The following is a 20,392-nucleotide window of genomic DNA, read 5'->3' as shown; positions in this document are numbered from 1 at the left end:
TGCAGTTCCCTCCAGGTATGGCAGGAACTTCTGAAAAAATGTTAGTATTAAGTTTGTCTGAAACGTGTGAATTTCATTTGTACACTCGTTTTAGTGCTCCGCCCACTCCCCCATCCTCAGATATAACAATATCTTTACTCTCCGTCCGAAGATCCCTTGGAAGGCCCAACAGGACCGACCGTCCGCCGTTGGATCCTCAGGACACAGGCGTCACTGGATGCGGATAGGGAGGGTCACGTGGTCAGCACGCCGCTCTCCCGGCCGTATGTCAGATTACGAGACCGGAAGCTGCTACTTCTCAGTCAACTAACACCTCAATTTGCCTCACAAGGGCTGATTGCATCCCGCTTGCCAACAGCGCTGGGCAGACCAGATGGTTACCCATCCAAGTGCTAGCCCAGCCCGACAGCGCTTAACTTCGGTGTTCTGACGGGAACCGGTGTTACCACTGCGGTAAGGCCGTCGGCAGATGTAACAATCGCAGGGTATTAAATCAGGGGGGGGGGGGGAGAGAGGAGACCATACGTAGTTAGTGCTAACTCTTTCTTGAAACATGTCAATAGTTTACTGTAATGAGAAGTAGGAAATATGTGTCGTCGCAGAGTCCTGTTGAAAGGTCGCCAAAACACGTCATCTCTCAATTAATTAGTCAAAAAAGGCCACAAAATGTTTTTATTTATCTCTAATTGTTAACTGTTTCCTGGAAAAAGAACGGCCTATTATTCTCTAATCGTTAATAGCATATCACGCTCCTACTTTTTGACCATTTGGCGTGTTTCAAATAGTACATTAGGTTTTTCAGAATCACAATAACGGTTATTTGGTGAAATAACGTATCCACTGAGGTGGAAATGTGATTCGTCAGAAGAAAAAGTTAGGGGACAGTAAATTTCTCCGTCACGCACCCTGGTACAAATACATTCACAAAACCGCACCCTTTTTTGCATGTTCGCCCTGTTTAAGTTCATGCACTGCAGTTATTTTATAGAGCTTAACTGCAGTTTCCTTATAGTCGTTTGAACACAGCCGTAGAAAATTGCCAAGTGCTGATAAAGACTCTGAACTGGTTTTCTAGGAAACCTTTCCAGAGCATGCCCAATTTTATCCAAAGTTTCTTCTATGAGTACTGTACGTAGCCGTCTTTCTTTCCCATCAAGAACACTTCCGATTTTATGAAATTCATTTATTAGTCCATGAATCGTAGTCCGATTAGCAGCTCGATCATCACGAAGTTCCTCTTGAAATTATCTCCTTACTGCCAGCGCTGATTCAGTTCACATTTATGAAGCATACATGAAAACTCTTTGGCGAATAGAATACTTGTAATTCGCCATTTCAGTTGCAACACTATCTCTCAGTATACCGTACAGTGAGATGGCAAAAATCATGGAGTACCTCATAATATCGTGTCGGACCTCCTTCCTCCCGGATCAGTGCAGTCGATTGACGCAGTATGGACTAACAACTTGCTGGAAGTCCCCCCCCCCCCCCCCCCCATAGAATTACTGAGTCACGCTGCCTCTATAGCCGTCCATAACTGCGGAAGTATTGTCGGTGCAGGACTTTGTTCACGAACTGGCCTCTCGATTATGTAACAAATGTTCTATGGCATTCATTTCGGTGACCTGGGTGGCCAAATCATTCGCTAGAATTGTCCCGAATGTTCTTCAAACCAATTGCAAACAGTTGTGACCTGGTGACATGTGTGGGAACATGAGGTACACGAATTGCTGCAAATGAACTCCAAATAGCTAAGCGTAGCCATTTACAGTCAATTATCGGTTCAGTTTGACCAGAGGACCCAGTCCAATCCATGCAAACACAGCCCACGTCATTATGGAGCCACCGGCAGCCTGCACAGAGCCTTGGTGACACACTGGGTTCACGGTTTCATGGGGACTGCGCCATACTCGAACTCTACCATCAGCTCTCAACAATCGAACTCTACCACCAGCTCTCAACAATCGAACTCTACCATCAGCTCTCAACAATCGAACTCTACCATCAGCTCTCAACAATCGAAATCGGAGCTCATCTGACCAGGCCACGGCTTTCCAGTCGTCTAGGATCCAACGGATATGGTCACTACCCTTGGAGAGGTGCTGCAGTCGATGTCGTGATGCTAGCAAAAGGCACTCTGGTCGGTGGTCTACATCTACATCCACACACATACTCAGCAATCCACCATACTGTGCGTGGCGGAGGGTACCTCGTACCACAACTAGCATCTTCTCTCCCTGTTCCACTCCCAAACAGATCGAGGAAAAAATGACTGCCTATATGCCTCTGTACGAGCCCTAATCTCTCTTATCTTATCTTTGTGGTCTTTCCGCGAAATGTAAGTTGGCGGCAGTAAAATTGTACTGCAGTCAGCCTCAAATGCTGGTTCTCTAAATTTCCTCAGTAGCGATTCACGAAAAGAACGCCTCCTTTCCTCTACAGACTCCCACCCGAGTTCCTGGAGCATTTCCGTAACACTCGCGTGATCATCAAACCTGCCAGTAACAAATCTAGCAGCGCGCCTCTGAATTGCTTCTATGTTCTCCCTCAATCCGACCTGATAGGGATCCCAAACGCTCGATCAGTACTAAAGAATAGGTCGTACTAGTGTTTTATAAGCGGCCTCCTTTACATATGAACCACATATTCTCACAATTCTACCAATGAACCGAAGACGAGTATCCGCCTTCCCCACAACTGCCATTAAATGCCTGTCCCGCTTCATATCGCTCTGCAATGTTACGCCCAAATATTTAATCGACGTGACTGTTTAGAGCGCTACACTACTAATGGAGTATTCAAACGTTACAGGATTCTTTTTCCTATTCATCTGCATTAATTTACATTGAGTTAGCCGCCATTCTTTACACCAATCACAAATCCTGTCCAAGACATCTTGTATCCTCCTACAGTCACTCAACAACGACACCTTCCCGTACACCACAGCATCATCAGCAAACAGCCGCACATTGCTATCCACCCTATCTAAAAGATCATTTATGTATATAGAAAACAACAGTGGACCTACCACACATCTCTGGGGCACTCCAGATGATACCCTCACCTCCGATGAACACTCACCATCGAGGACAGCGTACTGGGTTCTATTACTTAAGAAGTCTTCGAGCCATTCACATACTTGGGAACCAAATGCATATGCTCGTACCTTAGTTAGGAGTCTGCAGTGGGGCACCGAGTCAAACGCTTTCCGGAAGCTAAGGAATGATACCCTTCATCAATAGTTCGCAAGATATCCTGTGAAAAATGGGTGAGTTGCGTTACGCAGGAGCGATGCTTTCTAAAGCCGTGCTGATGCATGGACAGCAACTTCTCTGTCTCAAGGAAATCCATTATATTCGAACTGAGAATATGTTCGACAATCCTGCAACAAACCGATGTTAAGGATATTGGTCTGTAATTCTGAGGATCCTTCCCTCTGCCCTTCTTATATACAGGCGTCACCTGCGCTTTTTTCCAGTCGCTCGGGACCAGTGAGTGACTGGATGCCATAGCCCAATAACGTCAATTTCTCCGGACTGTCGTAACGGACACGTTGATCGTACGTCCGACATTGATGTCTTAGGTTATTTCACACAATCTTGCTTGTCTGTTAGCAATCACACCACTACTCAAACGCCGCTGTTCTCTGGCGTTAAATAAAGATCATCGGCCACTGCGTTCTCCTTGATGAGAGGTAACACCTGAAATTTGGTTTTCTCGACAAACTCTTGACACTTAGGTATTTCTGTTGCCCCTCTAACCGTCCTATTCAAGAAAAAATGGCTTTTTTCCATTACGTTGGTTCGTCGAAATATTATCAGCTTGCCGCACTCATTCTTGTGTTCCGTCACCGCTGACTTGTTGTGCAGTCTCAGATGGATAATATCTTTCGTTCAGTTTAACATCAACGGCACACATCAGTCCAGTGCGTTGTGACTCCGTCACTTCAGCTAGCATTGGGGCGGAATCCCCTCTTGCTGTTCGTCTACTAGAATACAGGTAGACCATTAACTACAGTCCATCTGCATACTGCTATAATACACTCCTGGAAATTGAAATAAGAACACCGTGAATTCATTGTCCCAGGAAGGGGAAACTTTATTGACACATTCCTGGGGTCAGATACATCACATGATCACACTGACAGAACCACAGGCACATAGACACAGGCAACAGAGCATGAACAATGTCGGCACTAGTACAGTGTATATCCACCTTTCGCAGCAATGCAGGCTGCTATTCTCCCATGGAGACGATCGTAGAGATACAAAGTTCAGTTTGCAACCGCAGAATACTGCAGGTCCATCTAGAAGGGCGTGTGCGGCGACAGATTTAATTGTATTCTTCTTCTTGTCGGCGGCAGATGTTGTCATTTCGACGTCTTCTATAGTTTTATATATTGTCTGTCTTGCACGTCGCCGTTGTCGTCGGTAGCGCATGCCATGCCATTTCCACCTGGCGCCTCAGTTGGACCAGCGTTCGTGCTGGACGTGCAGACCGCGTGAGACGACGCTTCATCCAGTCCCAAACATGCTCAATGGGGGACAGATCCGGAGATCTTGCTGGCCAGGGTAGTTGACTTACACCTTCTAGAGCACTTTGGGTGGCACGGGATGCATGCGGACGTGCATTGTCCTGTTGGAACAGCAAGTTCCCTTGCCGGTCTAGGAATGGTAGAACGATGGGTTCGATGACGGTTTGGATGTACCGTGCACTATTCAGTGTCCCCTCGACGACCACCAGTGGTGTACGGCCAGTGTAGGAGATCGCTCCCCACACCATGATGCCGGGTGTTGGCCCTGTGTGCCTCGGTCGTATGCAGTCCTGATTGTGGCGCTCACCTGCACGGCGCCAAACACGCATACGACCATCATTGGCACCAAGGCAGAAGCGACTCTCATCGCTGAAGACGACACGTCTCCATTCGTCCCTCCATTCACGCCTGTCGCGACACCACTGGAGGCGGGCTGCACGATGTTGGGGCGTGAGCGGAAGACGGCCTAACGGTGTGCGGGACCGTAGCCCAGCTTCATGGAGACGGTTGCGAATGGTCCTCGCCGATACCCCAGGAGCAACAGTGTCCCTAATTTGCTGGGAAGTGGCGGTGCGGTCCCCTACGGCACTGCGTAGGATCCTACGGTCTTGGCGTGCATCCGTGCGTCGCTGCGGTCCGGTCCCAGGTCGACGGGCACGTGCACCTTCCGCCGACCACTGGCGACAACATCGATGTACTGTGGAGACCGCACGCCCCACGTGTTGAGCAATTCGGCGGTACGTCCACCCGGCCTCCCGCATGCCCACTATACGCCCTCGCTCAAAGTCCGTCAACTGCACATACGGTTCACGTCCACGCTGTCGCGGCATGCTACCAGTGTTAAAGACTGCGATGGAGCTCCGTATGCCACGACAAACTGGCTGACACTGACGGCGGCGGTGCACAAATGCTGCGCAGCTAGCGCCATTCGACGGCCAACACCGCGGTTCCTGGTGTGTCCGCTGTGCCGTGCGCGTGATCATTGCTTGTACAGCCCTCTCGCATTGTCCGGAGCAAGTATGGTGGGTCTGACACACCGGTGTCAATCTGTTCTTTTTTCCATTTGCAGGAGTGTAAGTTACACTGACTCCCACAGAAGAGGTACATTAAAATAAGTGAGGCCTTGTCCTTCAGAAGTCACAGTCATCGTTTTGTGGAATATACTGTACACTGTTAATCTATACACAGCAGAAGTATTCTACCTCACGAAACTACATTATAAATCTTCTTTAACGGAATCAGACACCTTTGATAATACAATGCCACCTACGCTCAATGGCGGATTTAAAAATTTTGCGCCCCTAGGCGTACCATATTATATCCGCCACTCACCCCAAAAAAACAAGTTTTAAATAATAACTATTACTCGATCACTTCACAATGGCCGCTTTGGGTGGGACCGCTGTGAGCAGTTTCCTTACTTTGCTATTTGTTGTTCTGAAGGACGCGTCAGCGGTCTAGTCGGGCTGAATCAAAATATAATATGGTCCTGAACTGTACTTGGTGTAGGGCAGCCGATAAAACAGACTTAAAACTGCCGTGTGTTAACACATTCTTGTGTCGAAAGACAACAGAAACGAACACATGGAAAATAAGTTTTCTTTTATGGCCTAAAAATTCGGCAGAGCATGTAGAAGACAACGGATTTTTCACTTTTAATATGTTCTTTTACACGAAACTGTTGAAAATGAAAATAAAAAAAAAGTTGTCTTAGAATATAAAAATTGAAGCGAACGTGGTTCAAATGGCTCTGAGCACTATGGGACTTAACATTTGAGGTCATCAGTCCCATATAACTTAGAACTACTTAAACCTAACTAACCGAAGGACATCACACGCATCCATGCTCGAGGCAGGATTCGAACTTGCGACCGTAGCGGTCACGCGGTTCCAGACTGCAGCTGCTAGAACCGCTCGGCCATACCGGCCGGCAAGCGAACGTGCCATACATTAAAGTTAATACGTACTTTTAAAGAGATGCGTTAAAAATTAAAATTAAACTGTCGTTTTAAGATCTAATAACTTGAATGCGTAGCAGATAAAAGAAACACGTTCGGTATTAATACGTGAATCAATAAGAAGGCGTAAGAAATCAAAATGAAATGGAGATTTCGGTGCACGAACTAATAACAAAATACAGACGAACAAACACAGAACTGAAATTGCTATTACATAATTTTACAGACTAGAGTGGAAAAATCAAATTTGTTTTATAATCTAATAGTTAACGTGTAAAGCATAAGGATCTGTGTAGCTAGATGCTACATAATAAGTGTACACAATACCTGTAATCCATGTAAGGGTTGAACAGTTTTGTACTGCAGCTACTGCTCTCACCATAGCTTTTTCTAACCGTATTAGCAAATATTTTATTTATTTATCGACAGATCTGAACTACTTCATTTATTAACACTTTTTCATGTGAGCGTACTCTCCCGTAACGTATATTTCCGCGATAACTAAACATTTCAGCAGACGCCAAGAATACGCATCAGTTGTAATATACTACAGTATCAGTATGACGTGACTGTACAGCGCTGAGCGGCCTGGATCATTCGGGTATTGTTTAGTTCTGCCGGGTACCTTCGGTCACGTCTGCAGATAAACGAGGTTTAGTTCCGCGTTCTGCCATCGGCAATTGTAAAATAAACACTTAATATGTAGTTTGTAAAGCCAATGAATGTGCTCTAACTTATAGTAAAAATCACGTTATAATCTTGCATTTTTAGAACTAATATAAATAAATAAACAAACTCACAAGTCAGCAAAGTTTGCGTCTGGCTTTAACAGCAGAAAACTCGCTGATCGTATCTTCATAGTTCAGAGGGTTATCAGTTAGGAGGTCGACTTCGATGTGAAGAATGGACAAGGCGTTGAATCTCTCCTACATCTACATCTACATCCATACCCCGCAAGCCACCTGACGGTGTGTGGCGGAGGGTACTTTGAGTACCTCTATCGATCTCCCTTCTATTCCAGTCTCGTATTGTTCGTGGAAATAAAGATTGTCGGTATGTCTCTGTGTGGGCTCTAATCTCTCTAATTTTATCCTCATGGTCTCTTCGCGAGATGTACGTAGGAGGGAGCAATATACTGCTTGACTCCTCGGTGAAAGTATGTTCTCGAAACTTCAAGAAAAGCCCGTACCGAGCTACTGAGCGTCTCTCCTGCAAAGTCTTCCACTGGAGTTTGTCTATCATCTCCGTAACGCTTTCGCGATTACTAAATGATCCTGTAACGAAGCGCGCTGCTCTCCGTTGGATCTTCTCTATCTCTTCTATCAAACGTATCTGGCACGGATCGCACACAGGTGAGCAATATTCAAGCAGTGGGCGAACAAGTGTACTGTAACCTGCCTCCTTTGTTTTCGGATTGCATTTCCTTAGGATTCTTCCAATGACTGTCAGTCTAGCATTTGCTTTACCGACGATCAACTTTATATGATCATTACATTTTAAATCACTCCTATTGCCTACTCCCAGATAATTTATGGAATTAACTGCTTCCAGTTGCTGACCTGCCATATTGTAGCTAAATGATAAGAGATCTATCTTTCTATGTATTCGCAGCACATTACACTTGTCTACATTGAGATTCAATTGCCATTCCCTGCAACATGCGTCAATTCGCTGCAGATCCTCCTGCATTTCAGTACAATTTTCCATTGTTACAACCTCTCGATACACCACAGCATCATCTGCAAAAAGCCTCAGGGAACTTCCGATGTCATCCACCAGGTCATTTATGTATGTTATGAGAACGTAGAACTTAGATACGATATCAGTCTTTTAAGAGCCGAAAACTAGCGTTTTGCTGAACAAATGAAAGTGACTCTGAGCACTATCGGACTTAACATCTATGGTCATCAGTCCCCTAGAACTTAGAACTACTTAAACCTAACTAACGTAAGGACATCACACAACACCCAGTCATCACGAGGCAGAGAAAATCCCTGACCCCTCCGAGAATCGAATACGGGAACCCAGGTGAGGGAAGCTAGAACGCTACCGCGCGAACACGACCTGAGGACTCTGCTGAACAGTTTATTAGTGCCATACATAGAAATATTCTAAGAGCAATGTCAACGTTCGGAAACACTGACTGTAACGTCTCTTTCCGTAAAAATTTACTCATTTCCTCTGGTATAGCACTGATCTCAGAAGATTTCAAAACTTCCGCGAAATGTACACATTCACTAGGGAAGGAAGGCTCTAAATCTGTGTCCTATGACGCTTGGAGTTCTGCTGCATGTTCGGTAGTATCGTCAGGTGAACTGTTCTTACGGTTGCTGAAAACTGTGGAGTCCAACAGTGTCTTAAAGGTTTCCTTCCTCCTCACTAATTCGGCGTACAAGTTGTCGAGTACTGGGAGAAATATTTCAACTCTAAATTTTTCCCTTCCATCCAGAAAAAAGCTTCGTCAGAGTCCGCTTCTTCGTCATCATGAAGTTTGCGTTTTCTTGATCTATTATAGGTGCATTCATAGTCTATATCAGTCACAATCTCGATGGATTTATTTTCATGATAGTCGAACATTTCACGAATAGATGCAATAAATACTACAAGTGATTCACATAATTCATGCACTATTTCAGCATCAATATTTACACTTTGCAATTTCAGATTTACACTATCAAATCACTAGAGTATGTCCTTCCAAACTGTCATCATGAATACTTTGTCTAGTCTGCTGAGTTGATTCAGTAAACCCGAAGCCCCATTTTTCACAAGTGCTCTTTCAAAAGTGTAATTGGCAACATGTGTAAGGGCATTAATAACGCCATCCCAGTTTTCATATAGACTTACACACGCTTCCTCTCTTGCTGACCAACGTGGTTTTGATAAACTTTTTACCGTTTTGCTTCCTGGTTTCATGAGAGAAAGAAGTTTATCCCAGCGCTGTGTAGAAGCAGAGGAAAAAATTACAAAGGTTTTGCACTACATTGACTGAAAAATGAACATGCTTCCCGACAACAGCTTGCAGCACTAGTTGCGACTAAATTCAAAGAATGAGCTGCACAAGGCACATAATGAGCTGCACAAGGCACATAATGAGCTTTCGGATTTCGTTCTTTAATGCGTGCATGCAAACCAGTGTAGGTTGCTGACATATTGCTTACGTTGTTATATGACTGGCCTCTACAGTCAGTAATATCAACGGAATTTGTAGGCAGGACTTTTAGTATGGCCTCAACTAAGTTTTTCGGACCTGTGTCCCAGGTTTGGTAAAAACTGAAGGATAATAATTCTTTGAATTCGTTCAGAAAGAAGCTCTATTGTTTCATCACAGATTGTTGAAGAGAGATAACTTGTGTGGTCCTGCCCTGGATTTCCATACCGTTCAATGTGCTCTGCGAGAAAAGGATAAAACTCGGCTATAAGTACAAGAGACATCATAAATTGACCATCATGTAATGAACAGAATCTTTCAACGTGTCCACGTAGTGGAAATCCACGACTTGTTAGCTTCTTAATTACTGCAAACGCCCTCTTCAGCAAACTGCGCCAGTGCATTTTTTCTGTCTCACTGACTCGAAATGGTTATCTATTGTTCCAAGTGACTTTTTGCTTGTGAAGAGTGATAACTCAGAATTTTTATGTTCAAGCAAATTCTCATGACGAGATAAAATATTAGAAATATTTTTCCAATCTGCAATACCATTAGTAGCAATCGGGGCCTTACCTCCGAACAATTTACATGGTGCACAAAAAAAAGCACCGATGCTATAGGAGTATAATAGAAAAATCACGCAAAAATGATTCACCATTTAAAAGTTTACGGTAAAATACATTTTGGTTCAAATATTTGGTTTTATGACCCTCTGTTCTTCTTGAATTACAAAAATCACCGTTACACTTTTGATTAATGGCACGTTGTAAGAGAATGTCGATTCATTGACACACCATTCTGCAGGAACATTACTAACGATGTTATTTCTTTTTGTAATGTCTGAATCGAGACTTAGTTTTTCGTGAAACTCGAAATCGGGAAAATTTGCTTTTCTTCCTTTTCAACTTTTGTTTCGTCTGTACTTACTTCTTTTATAACAGTTGCAGTTCCATAAATATCATCCGTACTACTAGAACTCGAAGTCGAACCAGCAACATTTTTTGAGAAAAATTTACCTGCTCTACGAAGCTTTTTTTAGAAAAGTGGCTTCTCATTCTCGCCTTTCCTTCGATAATTTCCGAAATTCCGCCCCACTTAATTTTGCACATTTGCCTTTTTCACTGTTATTCATGTTAAGGCACTTACAAAATCGTCAACCAACAGTCAAAACAAAAGAAAAAAATTAGTAAAAGGAAAGAAAGACTATCCAGTTCCAATCGTACTACACCGCACCTGAGCACAAATCTTTTTATTTTAAACAAGACACACGAACACAAAGATTTTTCCTTTAAACAGGGAAAGATGAACTGACCAACTCGGATTCCTCGACGTAACTGTGCTATGAAAGAACGACAGTGCAGAATAATTTAATTTCATTGTCGCCTTTTTCTCTGTTGTCAGTGAACAGTAGAAGCACACCTGCTGCCTGGAATTCGTCTCGTAAAGAAAACGGGACAGTCTCTTTTTTGGCTTCTGTTTCCCGCGTCGCCGGAATTTTATCTGGGACGCAAATATGTTCTGATTATTCTTGACACTGTCTTTCTAATTTTAAAAGCAAATAATTTTTGCAGTTTCTTGCAGTGAGGTGTGCTGAATCGACTCTTATCCCACTTATTCTTACAACACTTTATTTTATTGCACAGAGTGGAAACTCTGATATCCTGCAGGCTGCAGCACAATTAATGAGAGACACGAAAGTTGGTTTCTTCTTCTATTTTCGCCAAAAAATGTAACTAAGTAAATAAAATTTTTTCACTATTGTGAAGTACATTGCATACATTATTAGATATTCTGCTTATGTTCTTTTCGTATAAACGTGCGCTTAAAAAAGTAAAACATTCCCAGTATTAACACGTTTTATTAAACGGGTGTCATTAAATCGAAGTTCAGATATTGAAGACCACAGAGCTTTCACATTAATTATAGTAATGGAGGGCTGACTTGATAGTTCCCCGTAATCTCTACAAGAAATGTAAGTAGAGTTGGGTTTTATGTACTGAGGCCCACGCATGTTACAGTATTTAAGAACTTACTGATTAGTTTATCACAGCTTTTCAGGGGTCCCGGTATTTTCACGGGGAAAATATGGTAGGGTTAAGTAGAAGCCGAGAACAATCTTGTAATAATAACGTTTCAAACATTGTATTGTAGATTGCCGTCCTGACAGCTTACTTCAAAATATTTCCAACAATCATGAAGATGATACCAGACAGAATTTTAAATTTCCATTCAGTTACCAAGTAAACTATCTATATTTCCAAGCTTTGTATTGTCGAATTTCGTTCTTAAGGCTTATTTAAACTAGCAAGTTGTTTAACAATATTAAAATTTTGGTCATTTGTAAGCGCAGTTATTTTAAAACGTAAAAGGTTAAAATGAGTAGAGAGCAAACAATGCTGTCCCGCTTGAGATACCGCCCCTAGGCTGTGCCCAGTGGACCTATATGTAAATCCGCCACTGCCTACGCTTAAATTATATGATGAGACTGATTAACGTGGGTGATCTATAATTGTAGAGTAAAACTTAAATATTATACACTGAAGCAACAAAGAAACTGGCACAGTCTTGCTATTAAAATACAGATGTATGTAAACATGCAGAATACGGTGCTGCGGTCGGCAACGCCTACATAAGACAACAGTGATTTGGTGCAGTTGTTTAGAACGGTTACTGCTGCTACAATGACAGCTTATCAAGATTTAAGTGAGTTTGAAATTGGTGATACAGTCGGCGCACGAGCGATGGGACACAGAATCTCCGAGGTAGTGATGAAGTGGGGGTTTTTCCGTACGACCATTTCACGAGAGTACCGTGGATATCAGGAATCCGATAAAACATCAAATCTCCGACATCGCTGCCGTCGGAAAAGATCCTTCAGAAACCGGACCAACAACGACTGAAGAGAATCGTTCGACGTGACAGAAGTGCAACCATTCCGCAAATTGCTGCAGATTTCAATGCTGGGCCATCAGCAAGTGTCAGTGTGGGAACCATTCAAGGAAACATAATCGATATGGGCTTTCGGAGCCGAAGCCCCATATGAGTACCCTTGATGACTCACCTGGACCCGTCAACGCCGAGTTTGGACTGTTAATGACTGGAAACATATTGCCTGGCCTGGACGAGTCTCATTTAAAATTGTATCGAGCTGACGGACGTGTACGGGTATGGAGACAACCTCATGAATCCATGGACCATGCATGTCAGCAGGGGACTGTTCAACTTGGTGGAGGCTCTGTAATGGTGCGGGGCGTGTTCAGTTGCAGTGGTATGGGACCTGTGATAGGTCTAGAAACGACTCTGACAAGTGACACGTGGTACGTAAGCATCCTGTCTGATTACCTGCATCCATTCATGTCCACTGTGCAAGTTGTCAGACTTGGACAATTGCAGCAGGACAATGCGACACCCACACGTCCAGAATTGCCACATAGTGGCTCCAGTAACACTCTTTTGAGTTTAAACACGTCCGCTGGCCACCGAGCGTCCCGAACATGAATATTATTGAGCCTATCTGGAATGCCTCGCAACTTGCTGTTCAGAAGAGGTCTCCACCCCCTCGTACTCTTACGGATTTATGGACAACCCTGCACGGTTCATGGTGTCAATTCCCTCCAGCACTACTGGAGACATTAGTCGAGGTCCATGCCACGTCGTGTTGCGGCACTTCTGCGTGCTTGTGGAGGCCTACACGCTATTAGGCGGGTGTGACAGTTTCTTTGGCTCTTCGGTGTATTTGTCAAATCAAAAGCGCACCGTTATTGATAACCGCCTTATAGACTTTATAAAGCGACTTGTCATGTAGGTGAACATGGTATTACCCACCTGGGGACCACTACAAACTGGATCGTGTGAGTCCAGGGCAAGACTTTTAAGGCATGTACATAATTACTTTTCAATTACTCTCTTATGCAACATAATTACATCACTTCGGCAGTTACTGGTAATTCTACACCGCTAGTGATGCTGTAATCACATTACTTTTCGTGTATTACGACGTGAATATCTTCGTCTCTGCAAACCGGCGCTGTGAAGCTGTTACACTACGGCGCACGAGCGACCTTGTAATATTTACAGCCATTTTGTTTAAGCTTTGCTCACTGGAACTTCGACGAAGTATTTGAGGGCTTGATATAGCCCGGCTGTGGTAACATCGTGGACTGTTTGAATCTGTAACGTCTTTTCCAGCTGTAATCCACTAATTCTTTTTCGAGCACGACAAATTCCGCATCTCCATATTTCTACGTTATAGAGGATAACATAACGTCATACAAAGTCTTGCGTTGTGCGTTAGACATTTTATGATATCTCTTTGTGTGCGCAAGGTGTACAGAATCGAATTTTCTTCGTGATTTTGCTTACATTACGGTCGACATGTATTTTATTAAGTTAAACAGACAACTGAGATTCGGCAACACTTAATTTGTGCTGCAAAGTGTGATGTGTTTCGCAAATACACTCCTGGAAATGGAAAAAAGAACACATTGACACCGGTGTGTCAGACCCACCATACTTGCTCCGGACACTGCGAGAGGGCTGTACAAGTAATGATCACACGCACGGCACAGCGGACACACCAGGAACCGCGGTGTTGGCCATCGAATGGCGCTATCTGCGCAGCATTTGTGCACCGCCGCCGTCAGTGTCAGCCAGTTTGCCGTGGCATACGGAGCACCATCGCAGTCTTTAACACTGGTAGCATGCCGCGACAGCATGGACGTGAACCGTATGTGCAGTTGACGGACTTTGAGCGAGGGCGTATAGTGGGCATGCGGGAGCGTGGGTGGACGTACCGCCGAATTGCTCAACACGTGGGGCGTGAGGTCTCCACAGTAGATCGATGTTGTCGTCAGTGGTCGGCGGAAGGTGCACGTGCCCGTCGACCTGGGACCGGACCGCAGCGACGCACGGATGCACGCCAAGACCGTAGGATCCTACGCAGTGCCGTAGGGGACCGCACCGCCACTTCCCAGCAAATTGGGGACACTGTTGCTCCTGGGGTATCGGCGAGGACCATTCGCAACCGTCTCCATGAAGCTGGGCTACGGTCCCGCACACCGTTAGGCCGTCTTCCGCTCACGCCCCAACATCGTGCAGCCCGCCTCCAGTGGTGTCGCGACAGGCGTGAATGGAGGGACGAATGGAGACGTGTCGTCTTCAGCGATGAGAGTCGTTTCTGCCTTGGTGCCAATGATGGTCGTATGCGTGTTTGGCGCCGTGCAGGTGAGCGCCACAATCAGGACTGCATACGACCGAGGCACACAGGGCCAACACCCGGCATCGTGGTGTGGGGAGCGATCTCCTACACTGGCCGTACACCACTGGTGATCGTCGAGGGGACACTGAATAGTGCACGGTACATCCAAACCGTCATCGAACCCATCGTTCTACCATTCCTAGACCGGCAAGGGAACTTGCTGTTCCAATAGGACAATGCACGTCCGCATGTATCCCGTGCCACCCAACGTGCTCTAGAAGGTGTAAGTCAACTACCCTGGCCAGCAAGATCTCCGGATCTGTCCCCCATTGAGCATGTTTGGGACTGGATGAAGCGTCGTCTCACGCGGTCTGCACGTCCAGCACGAACGCTGGTCCAACTGAGGCGCCAGGTGGAAATGGCATGGCAAGCCGTTCCAGCATCTCTACGATCGTCTCCATGGGGAATAGCAGCCTGCATTGCTGCGAAAGGTGGATATACACTGTACTAGTGCCGACATTGTGCATGCTCTGTTGCCTGTGTCTATGTGCCTGTGGTTCTGTCAGTGTGATCATGTGATGTATCTGACCCCAGGAATGTGTCAATAAAGTTTCCCCTTCCTGGGACAATGAATTCACGGTGTTCTTATTTCAATTTCCAGGAGTGTATATTTTGTTATATACTTTTTCAGAGACATCAAGTCTGACATTGTCTTTGGAAATTTAACATCTGCCACTATTACCGTCTATGGTCGTGTGTTTGCAGGCTGTAGCCTACATGTTCTGTTGTCTAAGTAATATTTTTCAAGATAAAAACCCTTAGTAAGCCTGTGTTATTTGTAATAATAGCAATGAATATATTCGTTTATAGTATTCCTCGTGAATAACACGACGCATTATCTTTGTCGTACCTAAACTGGTGCTCAAAAACTATTTATAATGTGATAATATATACTTTGAGAGTGTATTGACCACAACCGGGAATGTAAACATCGTACTTTTGCTCTGCTTCCGAAATGTGTTATTTGAACGTGTGTCTAATTAGCTACATACAGTCACTCTATTTTCCTGCTTAGTGAACGCTTTTTTCTCTGCTGTTATGAGCTTTGTCAGGGTCGTTCTATGACATTAAACTTGTAGGCCTATACTATAAAAGGTCTGCTGCTGAAATCTACCATTGGGGTATATACTTCGGAATTTTGGGCACTAATTTGGCGAAAATGTGCATCTGCAGAAATCAACTTGTGCTTTGCCCAATTTTTTTGCAGTATTGTGATATCAGACAGAGGTCTTCATCTATTAACCCCAACAAACAATGTAAACATCGTACTTTTTGCTCTGTTTTGGAAATCTTTTATTTGAGTGTGTGTTGTGGATCTGTTTATTTGTCCGTTTACCTAACATGCATATTTCTGCGGTTAGAAGCCTGGCCAGGCTAATTTTATGACATCGAATCTTTAAGCCTAAATTCTATAATGTCAAATATTGAAATCTACCATTGGAGTACATATTTCAAATTTTTGGATACTAATTTGGCGAATATATTTTTATGTGGAAATTAACTAATGCTTCATTTTATGCTATAGATGTTTTTTTCTTTCACAGACTTTTATAATATGTGTAACATCTTAGATGCAGAGAATAATTGATTAACGATCTATTGAGTTTTTTAATTGCTACTGGAGTCTTATTAGTGGGGTGCAAAGATCTACATTTTACAGTGCAGCCATCTGCTTGTGACGGGAGGAACTGGGATTTGTTTTATTTCACGTTTTCTGGGTTTGTGGAATGGTATTTAAGGTAAAACTCATGTTCAGCAAATACGAATGCCTGAATAATTATTTATATTTTCCAAGCTGTTATTGGTTTTTAACTATTATGGAGAAATTTCGTTTTTTCATTGTAGCCATCTCCTGGTGACAGAGGCAAGTAGGATGTGAAAGGAGACTCGCCTTTATTTACGTTTTCAAAGTTTGTAGTGAAGTGTCCACACTAAAAAAAATAAAGAAATAAAAAAGAAACTGGTTTTCAACAAATATTGATCCCTATTTTGTTATTTGTGCTTGATATGCTAATGTTCCTCCCCCCCCCCCCCCCCCCCCATGAACCATGGACCTTGCCGTTGGTGGGGAGGCTTGAATGCCTCAACGATACAGATAGCTGTACCGTAGGTGCAACCACAACGGAGGGGTATCTGTTGAGAGGCCAGACAAGCATGTGGTTCCTAAAGAGGGGGAGTAGCCTTTTCAATAGTGCAGGGGCAACAGTCTGGATGATTGACTGATCTGGCCTTGTAACAATAACCAAAACGGCCTTGCTGTGCTGGTACTGCGAACGGCTGAAAGCAAGGGGAAACTACGGCCGTAATTTTTCCCGAGGGCATGCTGCTTTACTGTATGATTAAATGATGATGGCGTCCTCTTGGGTAAAATATTCCGGAGGTAAAATAGTCCCCCATTCGGATCTCCGGGCGGGGACTAGTCAGGAGGACGTCGTTATCAGGAGAAAGAAAACTGGTGTTCTACAGATCGGAGCGTGGATTGTCAGATCCCTTAATCGGGCAGGTAGGTTAAAGTTAGATATAGTGGGAATTAGTGAAGTTCAGTGGCAGGAGAAACAAGACTTTTGGTCAGGTGAATACAGGGTTATAAATACAAAATCAAATAGGGGTAATGCAGGAGCAGGTTTAATAATGAACAAAAAAATTGGAGTACGGGTGAGCTACTACAAACAGCATAGTGAACGCATTATTGTGGTCAAGATAGACACGAAGCCCACGCTTACTACAGTAGTACAAGTTTATATGCCAACTAGCTCTGCAGATGATGAAGAAATGTATGATGAGATAAAAGAAATTATTCAGGTAGTGAAGCGAGACGAAAATTTAATAGTCATGGGTGACTGGAATTCGAGTGTAGGAAAAGGGAGAGAAGGAAACGTAGTAGGTGAATATGGATTGGGGGACAGAAATGAAAGAGGAAGCCGCCTGGTAGAATTTTGTGCAGAGCATAACTTAATAACTTGGTTCAAGAATCATGGAAGAAGGTTGTATACATGCAAGAACCCTGGAGATACTATAAGGTATCAGATAGATAATATAATGGTAAGACAGAGATTTAGGAAACAGGTTTTAAATTGTAAGACATTTCCAGGGGCAGATGTGGACTCTTACCACAATCTATTGGTTATGAACTTTAGATTAAACTGAAGAAACTGCAAAAAGGTGGGAATTTATGGATATGGGACCTGGATAAACTGAAAGAACCAGAGGTTGTACAGAGTTTCAGGGAGAGCATAAGGGAACAATTGACAGGAATGGGGGAAAGAAATACAGTAGAAGACGAATGGGTAGCATTGAGGGATGAAATAGTGAAGGCAGCAGAGGATCAAGTAGTTAAAAAGACGAGGGCTAGTAGAAATCCTTGGGTAACAGAAGAAATATTGAATTTAATTGATGAAAGGAGAGGCAAAGAGGAATACAAACGTCTCAAAAATGATAGCGACAGGAAGTGCAAAATGGCTAAACAGACATGGCTAGAGGACAAATGTAAGGATGTAGAGGCTTATCTCACTAGGGGTAAGATAGATACTGCCTACAGGAAAATTAAAGAGACCTTTGGAAAAAGGAGAACCACTTGCATGAATATCAAGAGCTTTGATGAAAACCCAGTTCTAAGCAAAGAAGGGAAAGCACAAAGATGGAAGGAGTATATAGAGGGTCTATACAAGGGCGATGTACTTGAGGACAATATTGTGGAAATGGAAGAAGATGTAGATGAAGATGAAATGGGAGATATGATACTGCGTGAAGAGTTTGGCAGAGCACTGAAAGACCTGAGTCGAAACAAGGCCCCCGGAGTAGACAACATTCCATTAGAACTACTGATAGCCTTGGGAGAGCCAGTCCTGACAAAACTCTACCATCTGGTGAGCAAGATGTACGAGACATGCGAAATACCCTCAGACTTCAAGAAGAATATAATAACTCCAATCCCAAAGAAAGCACATGTTGACAAATGTGAAAATTACCGAACTATCAGTTTAATAAGTCACAGCTGCAAAATACTAACGCGAATTCTTTACAGACAAATGGAAAAACTGATAGAAGCCAACCTCGGGGAAGATCAATTTGGATTCCGTAGGAATGTTGGAACACGTGAGGGAATACTGACCTTACGACTTATTTTAGAAGAAAGATTAAGGAAAGACAAACCTACGTTTCTAGCATTTGTAGACTTAGAGAAAGCTTTTGACAATGTTAACTGAAATACTCTCTTTCAAATTCTGAAGGTGGCAGGGGCAAAATACAGGGAGCGAAAAGCTATTTACAATTTGTACAGAAAGCAGATGGCAGTTATAAGAGTCGAGGGGTATGAAAGGCAAGCAGTCTTTGGGAAGGGAGTGAGACAGGATTGTAGCCTATCTCCGATGGTATTCAATCTGTATATTGAGCAAGCAATAAAGTAAACAAAAGAAAAGTTCGGAGTAGGTATTAAAATCCACGGAGAAGAAATAAAAACTTTGAGGTTCGCCGATGACATTGTAATTCTGTCAGAGACAGCAAAGGACTTGTAAGAGCAGTTGAGCGGAATGGACAGTGTCTTGAAAAGAGGGTATAAAGTTTGGAAGGTAGGAGACGCGGTTCTGGCAGAAGTAAAGCTGTGAGTACCGGACGTGGCTCAAATGGTTCAAATGGCTCTGAGCACTATGGGACTCAACTGCTGAGGTCATTAGTCCCCTAGAACTTAGAACTAGTTAAACCTAACTAACCTAAGGACATCACAAACATCCATGCCCGAGGCAGGATTCGAACCTGCGACCGTAGCGGTCCTGCGGTTCCAGACTGCAGCGCCTTTAACCGCACGGCCACTTCGGCCGGCTACCGGACGTGAGTCGTGCTTCGGTAGCCCAGTTGGTAGAGCACTTGCCGCGAAAGGCAAAGGTCCCGAGTTCGAGTCTCGGTCGGGCACACAGTTTTAATCTGCGAGGAAGTTTCATATCAGCGCACACTCCTCTGCAGAGTGAAAATCTCATTCTGGAAACATCCCCCAGGCTGTGGCTAAGCCATGTCTCCGCAATATCCTTTCTTTCAGGAGTGCTAGTTCTGCAAGGTTCGCAGGAGAGCTTCTGTAAAGTTTGGAAGGTAGGAGACGAAGTACTGGCAGAAGTAAAGCTGTGAGTACCGGACGTGAGTCGTGCTTCAGTAGCTCAGTTGGTAGAGCACTTGCCCGCGAAAGGCAAACGTCCCGAGTTCGAGTCTTGGTCGGGCACACAGTTTTAATCTGCCAGGAAGTTTCATATCAGCGCACACTCCGCTGCAGAGTGAAAATCTCATTCTGGACACTTAAAGTAGTTTTGCTATTTGGGGAGCAAAATAACTGATGATGGTCGAAGTAGAGAGGATATAAAATGTAGACTGGCAATGGCAAAGAAAGCGTTTCTGAAGAAGAAAAATTTGTTAACATCGAGTATAGATTTAGATGTCAGGAAGTCGTTTCTGAAAGTATTTGTGTGGAGTGTAGCCATGTATGGAAGTGAAACGTGGACGATAAA

The 20,392-nt window shown here is 43.9% G+C and overlaps 1 protein-coding gene and 1 pseudogene across 1 annotated transcript in view; one reads left to right on the top strand and one right to left on the bottom strand.

Annotated features, from left to right (window-relative positions):
• LOC126203546 (laminin subunit alpha-5-like) overlaps positions 1-20,392 on the top strand; it is a 233,683-nt gene that overhangs the window by 211,377 nt on the left and 1,914 nt on the right. The window lies entirely within an intron of this gene.
• Positions 350-467, bottom strand: LOC126204865 (5S ribosomal RNA; annotated as a pseudogene).

The sequence above is a fragment of the Schistocerca nitens genome, chromosome 9 (assembly GCF_023898315.1).
Source record: "Schistocerca nitens isolate TAMUIC-IGC-003100 chromosome 9, iqSchNite1.1, whole genome shotgun sequence".
Classification (NCBI taxonomy): Eukaryota; Metazoa; Arthropoda; class Insecta; order Orthoptera; family Acrididae; genus Schistocerca; species Schistocerca nitens.
Note: the sequence above shows the minus strand (reverse complement) of the source record. Positions and strands in the feature narration are given on the sequence as shown.